General features: G+C 48.1%; 1 non-coding gene across 1 annotated transcript; it reads left to right on the plus strand.

Moving 5' to 3' along the window:
• The first annotated feature begins 768 nt into the window (after positions 1-768).
• LOC114009082 (U6 spliceosomal RNA) lies at positions 769-875 on the plus strand. The gene has a single exon (XR_003550551.1). It is a non-coding gene; the product is annotated as a U6 spliceosomal RNA (small nuclear RNA).
• The last annotated feature ends 12,883 nt before the right edge of the window (positions 876-13,758 follow it).

Genomic DNA, 13,758 nt, shown 5'->3' on the forward strand with positions numbered 1-13,758 from the left:
ACAATAATAATAAAATTTAATAAATAATTCTAGAAGGAAAGAAAGAAAGAGAAAGAAAGACACACGAGGCATGCATACACATGCGCAGGATTCTGATAGGATGAAGAAATACAGAGAGGAAGGACTGCGGTGTGACTATGCCTCACTGAGGAGTTCTTCCCCGCAGGCAGGCACATGCACGCCTTCTGGCATTAATATAACAATAAAAATAAAGCACCACATAAAAAAGGAATAATTCCGGGCCAGCAGGTGGCATGACACTGGACCCCACGTGGCCAGCTGTGCGGTTCAAGTCCCACACCTGACAACTTGAGAATCACGCCGGGTGCATGTACATGGGTGCTCAAAATCTGAGAGGAGAGTGGAGAAAAAGGGATTAAAGCAACACCCCTGGGGGAGGGTGATTCCTCACTTTCCCTCTCTCTTTCTTTCTATAGCAAAAACTAGAAAGAAAGAAAGAATTCCAGCTTTTTCAAACTCTTAACAAATTTGACTTTGGAAAATTGTTATGACCAACCAAGGCAAACAGAAAAGGGAGACTAACGGGACAAGGGATCCTTGTCAAAAATCTACTGTGCCAAGTAGTTTATGAAACCTTATTTGCGTCTCCCACTTACCAGATGAGGAAGTTGAGGGGCAGGGAGGTTAAGGGCTCCTCACACACACACCCATGGTGGGGCTGGGATTGAAAGCCTGGCCCTTCCCATTAGTCCTCTGCACGGCCACCCAACTGACGTCTCATCTTTTCCCTTTTTAAGACAGGGTCTTGTGCTCACTTCGGCAGCACATATACTAAAATTGGAACGATATAGAGAAGAGTTGCATGGCCCCTGCGCCAGGATGACACGCAAATTCATCAAACATTCCATATGAAAAAAAGAAAGAAAAAGAAAAAGAAAGAAAGAAAGAAAGACAGAAAGACAGACAGACAGACAGACAGACAGGGTCTTGCCCTGTGGAGACACTCCAGCTGGAACCACAGACATGTGCATGTGCACCACAGCTGGCTCTTTTCTAGACAGGATCTTGTTGTGGCCTGGGCTGGTCTCAAGCTCACGACCCTCCTGCTTTGGCCTCCTGAATGGTGGAATTACGGCCACACACTATTGGCCTTTAGGTGGGACCCAAACAGAACCCAGATTTCCTGTGCGGTCCCAGCCTGCAGAGCACAGTGTCTCAGCCACACACCCCACCAAGGGTGGGCCCTTCACATTGTAGAGAAGGCCTCACAGGTAGCGTGGGGACAGGTGACAGAAGGCACATGGAAGCACAAGATGGTCTTTTTTTTTTTAGAGAGAGAGATTTTTGCTATAGGATGCATGCCCACTGGAGAGACAGAGAGACAGAAATCACCCCCCAGGGGAGATGGCCACACCACAATCCCTTCTCCTCCATTCTCCTCTCAGGATCATGGGCATGCATACATATACACCCAGCGTGAGTTTTAAGCCATCAAGTCGGGACTCAAACTGTGGTTGACTATGTGGGAGTCCAGCAATGTGACCACTATACCAACTATTGGTCCCATAGCACAAGATTTTCAATCTGGAATTTCATCGAAGGATTCTGAGAACACCGAAAACTGATATTCTTCCCAACAAAAATTAACAGTCTTAGGGCCAGCAAGTTAAGGTGGCTAGATTCCCCACATGGCTGATTCCATGGTTCAAGTCTCAGACCTGGCAGTCTGAAAATCATGCCAAGCATGTGTGCATGCATGCGAGCATTTCTGTGGGAAGCTGCAGGTGGGACAGGAGCGATGTGGCTGGGGCTGAGTCAGAGTCTCCCTGGGCCAGGGAAGAGGCAGGCTGGCAGCACGGGGGTCGTGTGAAGAGGGTCGAGTTGCCAATGATACTGCTGAGCGTGGATGGAGCAGAATCCTAGAGTGAGCGGGTTTCTGCCCAGGGGCGGGGATGGTCCCAGGTTTCTTACTTGGCACTGAACTTTCTCTTCCCACAGATGCAGGACCACATGCTGCAGTCAGTGGTGGAAGGAAACTAGAACCCGCCCAGTGCAGTCAGTCGGCAGCAGCTAACAGCATGCAGGCCAGGCAGCCACCACGCAGGCCGGAGAAGACTGGACAGTTACAGAGGATGGCTGATCGAGGCATGCTAACTGTCCAATTATCCGCCCCAGGATCCAAAGTCAAAATGGAATCCTGATACCATTTAGGAATTCTAAAGTGGGGTCCAGCCAGTGGCATGATTGAGGCAGCTGGATTCCATGTGGTCAACTGCACAATTAAAGTCCTGGACCTGGAAGCTTGAAAAACACACTGTCTCTCTCTCTCTCCCTCACTCTCTCCCTCAGGAAATAAATAAATTATATATATATAAACTAATTCTGCCTGGGAAAGTTAAAGAAGACCTCACAGAAGACAAAGCATTTGATTTGAGCCTGGGAGAATGACCAGAAACAACCGGACATCTTAGCAGCCCACACTTACTAGAAGCTTCCTCAGTGCCCAGTGCTGTCCTGACGGGTGTGTGGGTGTAGTGCTGTTCCACCTCCACAGCCTCCGTGTATTATCGTGTGCTCTGCAATGTCATGGTGAGATGGGCCCTAGCAATGAGGGAGCCAAGGCTCAGTGAGTTCCCGCACCCTCAGTCATACGGCTTTAAGTACCAGAGCAGGAAACTCAGCCCAGGGCTTTTTTACTCCCCTAAATCTGGGCTCCCTATATTTCTCTATGTTCAGCACATCCTGTAACTTCCCCACCAAAAAAAAAAAAAAAAGAAAGAAAGAAAAAAATAAAAGGAGTGTGGTAGGGACGGGACCGTGGCACAGCAATGGGGCATGACGCTCTGAGACAGCCTGGAGGGTCCCAGGTTCGAACCCGGGACCTCCCGGGGGGCACCAGGTACATGTGCACTCATGACCCAGGACTGGCTGGAACTGGGGGTGGATTGAGAGTCAGGACGCCATGGGAGAGTGCGCTCTCTCTCTCTTCCCCACATCACGGAAGAAATAAGATAATTAACAACTGTTTAAAATGGAGTAAGAAGAGAGGACTTGGAGAAAATGACTTTTTAAGAAATCTTAGCAGCGGGACCAGCAGTTAGCGTAATGGCTATGTCACTGGACACCCACGTAGTTGACCACGGTTCAAGTCCCGGACCCGGCGGCTTAAACTCATGCCAGGCATGTGTGCATGCGTGTCCAAGATCCCAAGAGGAGAATGGAGGAGAAGGGATTGCGGCTTGGCCATCCCCCCTGGGAGGTGATTTCTTGCTTTCTATCTCTCTGTCTGTCTGACGAGCACACACGCCCTATAGCAAAAACCTCTCCAAAAACAGAAAAAGGGGGGGAAAAAAAGAAATCTTAGCAGCAAAGTACCTGGACTTTCAATGAAGGCCACTAGGGGGTGGTAGAGAAGGAAAAGGAAGGAAATGGGGGGTGGGATGTGGGGGGAGGAGGGGACAAAGAACCTGGAATTAGTGAGTGGAGCAGAGCAAGGGAGCGAGCGGGTGCAGAGGGAGGGGTTGCTAAGCTTGGAAATACCCTCTGCTTGCTTGTTTTTTCTTTTTCTTTCACTTTCATTTTTTCTTCTATCTTCTTTCTTCCTTCATTCTTTCTTCTCTTTCTTTTCCTTTCTTCTTCTATCTTCTTTCATTCTTTCTTTCGTTTCTATAGGGTGCATGCTCTCACCGAAGAGCTGCAGAGAGAGAGAGGGAGGGAAAGTGAGAAATCATCCACGTGGGGGTGGCCATGCTGAAATCTCTTTTCCATTCTTCTCTCAGGATTCTGGGCACACACACACACATGCCTTGCTTGTTTTTCAAGTCACCAGGTCCAAGACTCAAACCATAGTCAGCCATGCAGGATCTAACACTTAACTTCCACACCACGGCTGGCCCCGACCTGCTTTAGAGAACTCTCAGATGGGCCGGCAGGTGGCATGGTGGATAAGGCACTGGACTCACACGGCTAACCTTGGTTCGAGTCCTGGACCTGGCGGCTTGCTTTCTCATTTTCCCTCTGTCTCTCTGGTCAAATTTTAAAATAATAAATAAAATAAAATAACTAATCCTTTAAAAAATAAAAGGCAAACAGGTCTCTAGAAGTGGTCTGTAATAAAGCTGATTAAAAAAAAAAAGAGAGAGAGAGAGAGAGAGATGTCACAAAGTTTTTTGTTTCTTTCCAATCCATGTAAGATTAACTTTCTTTTTTTGGCCATAGGGCACATGCTCTCTCCCAAGACAAACAGAGAGAAGGAAAGTAAGAAAGCACCCCCTGGGGGATGACCACAGCACAATCCCCACAGCACAATCTTTTCCTCCAGTCTCCTCTCAGGACTTTGGGCAGGCACGCACATGTGTCTGGCATGTCTTCAAGCCGCCGGGTCTGGGACTCAAACTGCACAGCCAGCCATGTGGGATCCAGTACCTTAACTACTGAGCTGCCTGCTGGCCCCATAAATGAACTATTTTAAAGTGAACAGTTTTGTGGCAATTAGTATATGCACAGCGTTGGGCAACCGTCACTGCTATTTAGTTACAAGACCATCATCGTCGCCGAGTAAGACCCTGTACCCATTATAAAGTTACCTGCCTGGCCTGCCTCACCCAGCCCTGGCACCCGACTGAGTTCTGTCTCTGTCAATGTACCTAGAATGAACATTTTGTGTAACTGAATCACATGATCAGGGCTTTGGGGCCTGGTTTCTTTCACTTAACATGGCGTTTTCAAGGTTCATGTAACATTATCAATACATCATCCCTTTTTATCACTAAATAATATTTCATTGTATGGATATACCACAATATGCTTACCATTCACCTGTTGATGGGGGGTATATCCACTTTTAGGCTAATAGTAGCAGGGTTGTTTTGAACGCTTGTGTATGTCATAAGGGTTTGGGGTTTTTTTTAGATTTATTTTATTTATTTTTATTATTATTTTATTTGCATGTACACTCACGAGAGAGACAGAGGGGGCGAGGAAACAACCAGGTCTCAACCACAGTTTGAGTCCAGAGCCTTAAGCATCATGCCACCTTCTGGTCCCTGACATATGAGTTTTGAAAGCTATCTGTACCTGAGAACAACAGAAAAGGATTAGAAGAGTGAATGAGACCACCGGAGTCAATGAAGGAGAGAAAAAAAGGAGGCAAGCAGAGTGAAGACAGAGAACGGATTAAAATGAACATTCTCAGGGGAGGATGAAGTATCAGGACTTTGGAGCAGGCACGTGGCAGACTGTTTCACTGTTGACCGATACCCACGCCACAGTGAGTGGGTTCTCTCTGGACCATGACCTCCTTTGACCAGTGTGATGTGGGAGAAGGGGACAGTGTGCCAGCTTCAAGCAGAGGCCTCAATAGGCCTGTCCTGTCCTGCTTGCCCTCATGCTCTTTTTCCAGAAGAATAGCAGGTGCCCGTGGCTGCTGCCCCACCAGCCTGGGCCCCTGAAAGAGAGCTGCAGCGCAGACCTGAACCTGCCCTGCAGCCGGAGCCACACCCAGCCCAGCCCAGCCCAGCCCAGCCCAGCCCAGCCCAGCCCAGGACCTGAGAGGGAAGTGAAGGTTGCAATTGTCCGCCATGGTTCTGGGTTGACCGTTACCACAGCTCCATTGTCAGCAGAGGAGGGGTGTGTCGCAGCAGGGCCCAGGGCACTGCTTTCCAGGCAGTAGGAGGGAAGAAGCAGATGAGGGGACCAGAGCAGCTGCCCCCGCGTGGAAGGGAGGAGACAGAAGGCCCCACAGTGGTGCACTTCCACCTTCTCTGCCCAGCTCCAGGTAAGGCCATATAGACAGTGGGGAGCCCACATGCTTGCTTTTGTTCAAAGATTTTTGCCATAGGGTGCATGCGCTTGCCAGAGAGAGACAGAGAGAGGAAAAATGAGAAATCACTCCCCAGGAGGATGGTCATGCCACAGTCCCTTCTCTCTGTTCTCCTCCCAAGATTTTGGAAAAGCATGTACAGACTCTGAGAGTGATTTTTTTTTTTAGAGATTTTTTTGCTATAGGGCGTGTGTGCTTGCCAGAGAGACAGAGAGAGACAGAGAGAGAGAGAGGATCTTGGGAACCGCTTTCTGGATTTCCAGCTGAGTGAGACGAACGCACCACCTCCTCTCAGTTCAGCTCATTCTGCTCTATTCCATTCTATTCTTTTTTTTTTTTTAAAGAGATTTTTTTTTTGCTATAGGGCCAGAAAGACAGAAAACAAGAAATCGCCCCCCAGGGGGGGTTGGCCATGCCACAATCCCTTGTCCTGCATCCTCCTCCTGGGATTTTGGGCACACACACACACATACACACACCTGGTAAGAATTTCAAGTCACCGGGTCCAGGACTCGAACCACAGTCGACTACATGGGAGTCCAGCAATGCAACCATTACGCCATCTGCTGTTCCCTATTCTATTCTGTTCTATTTCTCTGCCTCCCTGCCCTAGCACAGGCTTCCACTGAAGGTGCTCAAAATCTGTTTTTTGATTAATGAACCCAGAGGCTAGACCAGCGTTAATGAGAGAATCATTTTGATGCTAGAGACTGAGAAAGTTTCAACAGAAATAGAAGGAACTCCTAGCAGCCTGGCTGCATGTGTCCCGGGACCATTTTCCTTACCAGGACGCCACACCAAGCCATAATTCTGTGCACGGAGGAAACACCAACGCCCTTTTAATATTCATTGTAAATGATTTATTTGTTATTATAAAATGCTTTTAATTTTTTTATTACTTAGTTAATAATAAACATGAATCACCAACAATGAGATAAGTATTCTTAAGAAACAGCCCAGATCCAGACTCAGTATTCAAGTACTTACATGCTTTTTAATTAGCCAATAAAAGTGTGAGGTGTTTATTATGACTAATGGTCTCAATCAGAAAGCTTGATAATGTGCTGTAGGCCAGCAGCTCTCATTCTTCTGGGTCCTACAGCAGGTGCCAGAGCAGAAATCCCAGGGGCTTCTTCCCTAGGCCCTCTGCCCATGGCCTCTGCCCATGGAAATTGCGAGTACAGTAATACTTGCTCTGAAAGCACCCATATGGAGAGCCAGGCGGTAATGCAGTGGTCAGTGCGATGCCATGTAAGGCAGACCCACACAGTAAAGCCCAGGTTCATGTCTGCAGAGCCCCAAAGGATGCCAGGCACACGAGCCTGCCTGGCTGAGGCTGCAGGTGGATCCTGGGGCCAAGACTCTGGCAAGGGTCATGTCTCTCTCTCTCTCCCTTTCTCTCTCGCTCTCCTCTCTCTCTCTCTGCCTCTCTCACTCATAGAATAAAATTAATATACTTTAAAAGACCAGTCAGTAGTATGCTGGTAAGGGCAGCTGGATCCCATATGGCTGACTTAGTGGTTTGAGTCCCAGACCCGGCGGCTTGAAAATCACGCCTGGCACGTATGTGCACATCTCTCTCTGGCAAGTGCGCACATCCTGTAGCGAAAACTAAAAGAGTGGCCTGCAGCGAGATGGTGGAATTGTCTTCAGTGCACACAGGAACGACTGGCCTTCGTTTTGTTTCCTGAGACCATTATTATCTGACTAATAAAATGACTGTGCATTCCAAATAAAGTGATCTTGGTTGTTTCTCTCAGTAACAGATACCGTCTGAGTTTAAGCAAAGACAGGGTTTGCTAGATTTTCATGAGCGCTGTGAGTGGGCAAGGGCCGTGTCAGAGTATGTTTCCCAAGCGTTTCTACTCTCAGGGGCCCATACAAATATTTTTTGTTGTTCATTTTTTTCTCCGCTTTTTTTAGGGTTTTGTTATAAGGGGCAAGCGCTCGCCAGAGAAAAACAGAGAGAGAGAGAAAGTGAGAAAGCACTCCCCAACAGGGAAGCCACACCGCAGTCCCTTCTCCTCCGTTCTCCTCTTGGGATTCTGGGTATACATGCACACGTCTAGCGTGTTTTTCAAACCAGGGGGTCTGGGACTCTAACCATGCAGTCAGCCGTGGGATCTAACCACCTCAACCACTAGGCCATCGGCTGGCCCATGATTTTACTCCCTAATATGTCCACGTTCTCTGCCCTAGTCTCCAGAGAACTTTCACGTGGACCAGCACTAGCTGAGTCCTGGTCACTGATTTCCAGCCACGTGAAAATGAAGTCTGGCTCTGGCTGAAGGCTTTCTTCCCGGTTCCTCTTCCCCTACCCTGCTCTGCTCCACAATGACGTTGCCTCACAAGGAAGACCTGCCCAGCAAACACACAGCAGCAGTTCCCAAGTCCCAGTTCCGGAAAGTGAGTGACAATGGAAAGGAATCTGTCAACACTCCCCCAAGACAGGTGTCACAGACCACCAGCCTGTGGCCTGATAGCTAAGGCAGCTGGATCCCACATACTCAGCTATGTGGTTCAAGTCCCAGATCCGGCAGCTTCAGAAACAAGCCAGGCGTGTGTGCGTGCATGCCCAAAATTCCAAGTAGAAGGAGAGATGGAGGAGGGATTGCGGTGTGACCGTGTCCTGCACAATTGGTTTCCTCAATTTCCCATTCCTCTTTCTCTTTCTCTGTCTTGAATGAGCGCATGTGTTATCTGCATATTTTTTAAATAAATAAACGAAATCTGCTTCCACAGATGCCCAAAGTGGTTCTCAATTTGCTTCCCAGTTCTTTTTTTTTTTTTTCTTTTTTTGGAGAGGTTCTTTTTGCTCTAGGGCACATGCGCTCGCCAGAAAGACAGAGAGAGACAGAGACAGAAAGCGAGAAATCACCCCCCCAGGAGGGATGGCCAAACCACAATCCCTTCTCCTCCATTCTCCTCTTGGCATCTTGGGCACACACACACACGCACCCGGCATGAGTTTAAGCCACTGGGTCCAGCACTCGAACTGCAGTCAACTACATGGGAGTCCAGCGACATAGCCATTACCCTAACTGCTGGTCTCAATTTACTTCCCAGTTCTATCATAAGACCAATTCCACAGCAAAATAAAACACCTAAAAATTGTGAAAAATGATACATGGCATTTAAAAGTAAATAAACATGACCAGACTCCTCGTTTAAAATGATTTGGTCAGAGTTTTAGTGTAATGCATCTAAAACCTTGTCAGGGTTACTGGCGCGGGGATGAGAATTTACCAGACAGTGATAGGATATTCGTTTATTCTACAGCCTGCCTGCGGGAGGTGGAAGCACCAAAGATAAAAGGTTAGATGGTTCTGGCCCACTACGGCTCTTACTGACTGTGTCTGGTTAGGAGCAACACTCTCCCCAAAATATATACACATATTTAAAATATCACAGCTCTGATCAAGTGTCACCAGTTCTAAGCCTTTTCCCAATTTCAGAGATGGAAATATGAAACATACCTTCATTTCAGAGTCAGTCTAACAGGGTGGGTCTGAAATCCTAAGTCTTCTGCTCTCAATGCTATCGCCGATCCAGACGCCCCTCGTTTCTCCCCTGGACCTCCACACCCACGGCCTAACCAGCCTCCCTTACTCTTCTCTGCTCCACCACTGAAGTAAGAATTTTTTTCTTATTTTTTAAATTTTATTTTATTTTTCTTAGAGAGATTTTTGCTATAGGGTGCATGTGCTTGCCAGAGAGACAGATGGCGAGAAATCACCCCCCAGGAGAGACGGCCACACCGCACTCCCTTCTCCATTCTCCTCTCACGATCTTGAGCACCCACGCACACTCACCCAGCAAGAGTTTCAAGCCACCTGGCCTGGGATTCGAACTGCAGTCATCTATGTGGGAGTCCAGCAACATAACCATTTTGTCATCTGCGGCTCTCTGAAGTAACAATTTTTACAACACAAACCTGATCACACAATACGGAATCTGCTCATCTGTGGCTTTGGAGCCTTCCATGGCTTCCTCATGCCCCAGCTTAAAGATGGACCTCCTCAGGGGCCTAGGAGACCTGAATGACTTCCGTGGTCTCTCCAGCTGCATCTCCCTGCAGCTTCTAAGCTAATTATCCTCTCGGTTCCTCTCATCCTGCACTCACTGCCCTCTCACAGCCGGCAAGAGACTTCCTCGGGGCACTCTCTCCTCCTGGCTAGCCCCGCTTCCCGCCTTTCCATCTTGCCTTGACCGCCGGCCTCCCCGGGAGTAGGGGCCTGCGATGCCCCCATTGACTGCACCTGGCCTGGACAGCATTGTGCACACCTGGGATGATTTGCTGTGTGGTGGGGCACCTCCCTGATCCGCAGAGCCACATTCTGTGGTTTCGGTTACCTGTGGTCAACCATGGCCCAGAAATGAGTACGGTAAGTTATTCTGAGGCCAAGGGAGACTACAGCCACAGAACCGTTACTGCGAATCTTGTTAGAATCGGTCTATTTCAGTCACCCCGCCATTTTGTTTGTTTAGTTGTACATTATAGGGCATGTACACTGCCCAAAGAGAGAAAGAGAGAGGAAAAGAGAAATCAACCCCCCAGGGTGGATGGCCCTGCCCAAAATCTCTTCTCTGCTCTCCTCTCAGAATTTTGGGCATGCACACACATGTACCTGGCCTGATGCTCAAGTTACCAGGTCTAGGACTCAAACCGCATATGAGATCCAGCCACCTTAGCCTCCGTGCCATCAGTTGGCCCATTTTATTGTTTGTTTTCTGGTTTTGCTTTTCGTTCATTTGTTTTTTGTTTGTTTGTTTGGGGTTTTGTTTCTTTTTGTTTTTGCATGCGTGCACTCACCAGAGCCAGAGAGAGAGAGAAAGCGAGAAATTACCCTCCCCCGGCGGGGAATGGCCACGCTGCAATCCCTTCTCCATTCTCCTCGGGGTTCTGAATACATACATGCACCTGGCGTGTTTTCAAGCCACCAGGTCTAGGACTCGAACTGTACAGATGGCCATGTGGGGTCCAGGCGCCTTAACCTCCACCCCACCTGCTGGCCCAGAAGTTACTTTATTACGGGTCTCTGTGCTCCCATCCTGGGGCCCTTCAATTTGCCTAGCCCAGTTTTCACAATAATCCTGCTAAATCAGTTTAGCAAGAATCTGATCACCCTTGACGCCCGGCCAGATTTCTTACCTTGGTGCCCGATCACCCTGGCCTGCCTTCAGAAGGAATCCTGCTAGGTCGGTTTAGCAGGAAACCCCCTGCCCTGGATGTCTCCTCTTCGTCACTTTCTACCCACTGACCTCTTCATTCCGCCCCTCAGCTGTAAGTCCCCAGCTGTCTCTGCTGTATTTGGAGCTGGACGGGATCTCCCTCCAGATCTCCCTCCTCCATGCCGACAGTCTGGACCCCTGTCACAATGGCCCTCAACAAAGTCTTCCCACCTTTTTAAGCATCAGAATAACTTTTCTCTTAACAGGATTAACTTTTAAATCCATCCCATGGGGACCAGCAGATGGCACAATGGTTATATCCCCAGACTCTCATGTAGTCAACCATGGTTTGAGTCCCAAACATGGTAGCTTAAAACTCACACTGGGGACATGTGCATGCATGCCCCAAATCCCAAGAGAATGGAGAAGAAAGGATTGTGGTGTGGCCATCCCTTCTGGGTGTGATGTTTTGCTTTCTGTCTGTCTGTCTCTCTCTGTCCAGTGAACACACATATTCTATAGCAAAAATCTCTTTAAAAAAAAAAAAAAAAGAACTCATGCCCAGTGCATGTACATGTATGCCCAAGATTCCAAGAGGAGAATGGAGGAGAAAGGATTGCTGTGTGGTCATCCCCCCAGGGGTGATTTCTCGCTTTCTGTCTCTCTGTCTCTGGTAAGGTATGCGCCCTATAGCAAAAATCTCTCTTATAAAAAAAAAAAAAAAAGTCTAGGGGTCAGCAAGTGGCATGGTGGTTAAGGGCGCTGGACTCCCACATGGTCTAATGTGGTTCAAGTCTTGGACCTAGCAGCTGCTTTCTCACTTCCTCTCTATCACTCTGTCCCTCCCTGGTAAAATTAAAATAAATAAGTAAATAAATAAACTTAAAAAAAAAAAAAAGTCTATCCCACGGTTGAGCTCCATATAGTTTTATTGGTAAGAATTATTTATTGAATTTTATTAATTATTATTATTTTAATTTGCAGAGAGAGAGAGAAAGTAAGAAAGCAAGTTGCCAGATCCGGGACTCAAACTATGGTCAGTCATGAGAGAGTCCAGTGTCTTAACCACTATGCCACCTGCTGGCCCCAAGCTCCATATAATTTCTATCCACACAAGTATCTAAAAGAGACTAAGCGGGACAACCATGTTAGCTGTAAAGATTGTAAAGTCCTAGGACAAGAAAACGTTTCTAGAATCAGTTCAGAAGCCTGATGGTGAAATGACGCCTGTCAGTAAATGTTGACAAACAAGTATACTTTCTCCTCAAGGACAGGAGAAAAGTGAATCACCTGTACATGCACGGAAGGACTCGCCTGGGCCAGCAGGGGGCGTGAAGGTTGAGGCAGCTGGATCCCACATGGCCAACTGTCTGAGTTCAGACCCAACAGCTTGAAAAAACATGCCAGGCCCGGGGACGTGTGCATGCAGGCCCAAGATCCTGACAGGAGAATAGAGGAGATTACAGCATGGCCATCCCCCCTCCAAGGGGGTTTATTTCTCACTTTCCCCCTCTGTTTCTCTGGGGAGTGCATGTGCCCTATAGCAAAACTTTAAAAAATAAAAAAGAAAGACCAGGACCAGGCCTGGTGGTTGAGGCAGCTAAATCTCACACAGACGACTTGGTAGTTCAAGTCCCATTACCCAGCAGCTTGAGGAAGACTCCAGGCATGTGTACATGTGTGCCCAAAATCCTGAGCAGAGAATGAAGGGATTGTGACATGGCCATCCCCCCAGAGGAGTACCTTCTCACTCCTCTGTCTCTCTTCAGTGAGCACATGCCCCTCAGGCAAACTAATCATAAATAAATAATAGAAGGGCCATATTCGGTGTGTCTTTTAAAATATAAACATTGGGCCAGCAGGTGGTGTGGAGGTTAAGGTGCTGGATCCCATATGGACAACTTTGTGGTCTGAGTCCCAGACTCAGTGGCCTGAGAATCATGCCAGACATGTGCATGCGTGCCCAAGATCTGCAGAGGAGATTAGAGGAGAAAGGATCACAGCGTGGCCATCCCTACTGGGGAGTGATTTCTCACTTTCCCTCTCTCTCTGGCGAGGTACACAGGACCTATAGCAAAACCTTTAAAAATGTAAACCATTGAAGGGCCAGCAGGCGGCGTGGTGTTTAAGGCCCTGGACTCCCACATGGCCAACCACTATTCAAATCCTAGACCTGGCAACTGGAAATCACACCAGGCAGGCCTGTGTGCAAGAATGCCCAAAATTCCAGAAGGAAAATGGCAGAGAAGGGATTGTGGTGTGGCCATCCCTTGTCCTCCCTCCCCCTACCCAGCCTCCCAGGAGTGGTTTCTCACTCTCCCTCTCACTGTCTCACTGGCTAGTGCACACACTCATTGGCAAAAATCTTTTTTAAAAAGTTCAATTTAAATTAAAAAAAAAAAACATAAAATGTGAGCTTCAGCAAAGAAATGACTTCTCTCATCTGCCAACTCGAGCTTTGGCTGGCTGTTCCTAGTGGAATGGGTGCTCTCCAGGTGGACGTTCCCTGGGCCACGGTGGAGCCACCTCCTAGCTGACCATTGTCGTTCTGGGTGATGACTTGGAATCTGCAATGAATTTTCCCACAGACCGTGTAGCCTAAGACCCGGTCATAGTCACTCATAACAATTGCTCTGTGGTGCGCTGCGTTACCCTGTGGATTAACAGGTTTTCTGTACTACGGCAGGATGTGAAACACTGGATTAAACCGGCTTTCTGAGGCTGCGTTAGAACCTGGAGACATTTCCTAATATGGTTTCTATGAGAAAATTGGTTCCAGGGTACAGGAAGCCAGAAGCAATGAA

Source organism: Tupaia chinensis, unplaced genomic scaffold (genome assembly GCF_000334495.1).
Source record: "Tupaia chinensis unplaced genomic scaffold, TupChi_1.0 Scaffold000453_1, whole genome shotgun sequence".
Taxonomy (NCBI): domain Eukaryota; kingdom Metazoa; phylum Chordata; class Mammalia; order Scandentia; family Tupaiidae; genus Tupaia; species Tupaia belangeri.